The sequence below is a fragment of the Petaurus breviceps genome, unplaced genomic scaffold (genome assembly GCF_028583685.1).
Source record: "Petaurus breviceps papuanus isolate PSGF00001 unplaced genomic scaffold, PetGlider_PUasm1.0 37, whole genome shotgun sequence".
In the NCBI taxonomy this organism is placed as follows: Eukaryota; Metazoa; Chordata; class Mammalia; order Diprotodontia; family Petauridae; genus Petaurus; species Petaurus breviceps.
In genome coordinates this window covers 97,618,863-97,621,073 of record NW_027186296.1, presented here as the reverse complement: position 1 = coordinate 97,621,073, position 2,211 = coordinate 97,618,863, and the positions used below count along the sequence as shown (strand labels likewise).

Here is a 2,211-nt window from a genome sequence, read left to right as displayed (position 1 = left end):
GAGTGCTGAGCATTCTGATTATGCGAATCCTGAACCTCCTTAATTGAACATCTGTTTAGTAAGGCTCAGACCCCTTGACCTGACTTTAAAGGTCCCACATCATCTAAGGCCACCCTACCTTTCCAGCTTTTTCTCATCACTGTCCTCCATACACTCTCCACTGCAGGTAGAATTGACTATTCTCTTTCCTAAACACCCTTCCTTTCCCCATCTTCAGATCTTTGTCTTGATCATTCCCTATGCTTGGACTATCCACCCTTCCTTCACGCATCTTTGCCTGGTAGATTCCTAATCATCCTTCAAAGCATGGGTTCTTAACCTTTTTTTGTATCATGGATACCTTTGGCAGTCTATAAAAGCCTAAGGACTCCTTCTCAGAATATTTTTTTTTTAAAGCAATCGGGGTTAAGTAACTTGCTCAAGGTTACATGGCCAGTTATTTCTGGGTGTGGTGCTAAGTATCTGAGCCTGGATTTGATCCCCAGGTCATCCTGACACTGGAGCTGGTGCTCTTACTCGCTGAGCCACCTGGCTGCCCCAACGATGATTTAGCCTCCCCATCGGGGAATCGAACCCCGGCCTCCCGCGTGACAGGCGGGGATACTGACCACTATAGTAACGAGGAAGGTTTCAGAATGATTTTTTGAACACAATAAATGAAATACATAGGATTACAAAGAAAAGCAATTGTACTAAAATAGTTTATCAAAATATTTTTTTTTAAGTTCACAGATGCCAGGTTCAAAACCCTTGCTTTAAACTCGATTTCTTATTTTTTTTTTGGAGGGGCAATTGGGGTTAAGTGAATTGCCCAAGGTCACACAACTAGTAAATGTTAAGTGTCTGAGGCCAAATTTGACCTCAGGTCCTCCTGACTCCAAGGCCAGTGCTCTATTCACTTCACCACCTAGCCACCCCTCTTTAGACAATTTCTATGATTTAAGGAGTAGTTGCCTAGACCATAAAGAAGGGGAGGACACTGAAAGGTCTAAGGAGTTACCTCTGAAAAAGATTTTAGAATATGATGATGAAATTGTGAAGCTAATCACAAATACCCTAACAATGAAAACTTGTATGGTCTAATAGACACACTCCATCTTGAGTTTTCTTTTCTGCTTAGGAAAAAAGAAAAGAATTTTTCATAAATGTTATTTATATTTTCTTATATACTTATTAATCTCTGAAAATTATCACTATTTTTTATGATGGTCCATTCTGGTTGAACTTACCAGATCATATTTCTTCTTTCTAACTTTCTTTTTTATAGTATGAGATGTGTCCATCAGTATTTCTGTTTTACTTATGTACATTTTCCCCATCATATTTCCTGTCTAGACTTTTTTGCAGGATTTTCTTACCTTTAGCTTGGTATACTTCTGGTCCCTTATATTTGCATGCCTTTCTTTTTTTTTTTTCTTCACTCAGTCCATTCATATTTCCATCATATTTTATCTATTTTTTTCTTGATCGTTTGCTTTTTCTATTTGAATGGACTCATTAAATTCATCAGTTACTGTGACTTATTGATATTTGTATCTCCTCATTCCTAGTTCCCATACTGGACATTTGAAATAAAAATGAAATTAAAAATTCCAGCTGTTTAGGTTTTTTTCCCAACTCAGAAATATTTATTTATACTAATTTTTTTAATTAACAAGCATTTATTTTCTCTCCTTTCCACTTTCTCCCCATGTAAAAAAAAAAACAGAAAATCATTTATAGTCAAGTAAAATTGATTCTCACATTATCCATGCCCAAAAATGTCTTTATTAAGCACCTGTTATGTGCAAGGCATTGCCCTAGATATATATGAAATTGATTTAGAACATGATTTTCACTTATATTATGTGCATAATGGAAAAAGAAATAAAATTTTCCTTCTTGTTTAGCCTTTTTTCTTCTTGTTCTTTTGCCTCTAAGACTTATATCATCTTATTTACAAAGTAGCCAACCAAGAAAAATTTAGTGTTGGCTTAAGTAAGAAGTGCATATTTGTACTGAGCACCTTAGGGTTGGTTGAAAAACTATTGATAGATATACATAGAAATATATTAGTATATATGGAGAGTTCTAGTGAGATGTTGAATGATTGTGATTTAAGCCCAAATTCCCTTCACCTCTTCAGAAAAGCAATGAATGCACCAATTAAATATACTAAGAACAGTAAAAAGAGAAGAAAGGAAAAACTCTGAAAGGTAAAACTTTTCAGGA

General features: G+C 35.4%; 1 non-coding gene across 1 annotated transcript; it reads right to left on the bottom strand.

The window, feature by feature from the left end:
* Positions 1-553: 553 nt before the first annotated feature.
* Positions 554-625, bottom strand: TRNAD-GUC (transfer RNA aspartic acid (anticodon GUC)). The gene has a single exon. It is a non-coding gene; the product is annotated as a tRNA-Asp (tRNA).
* Positions 626-2,211: the final 1,586 nt, after the last annotated feature.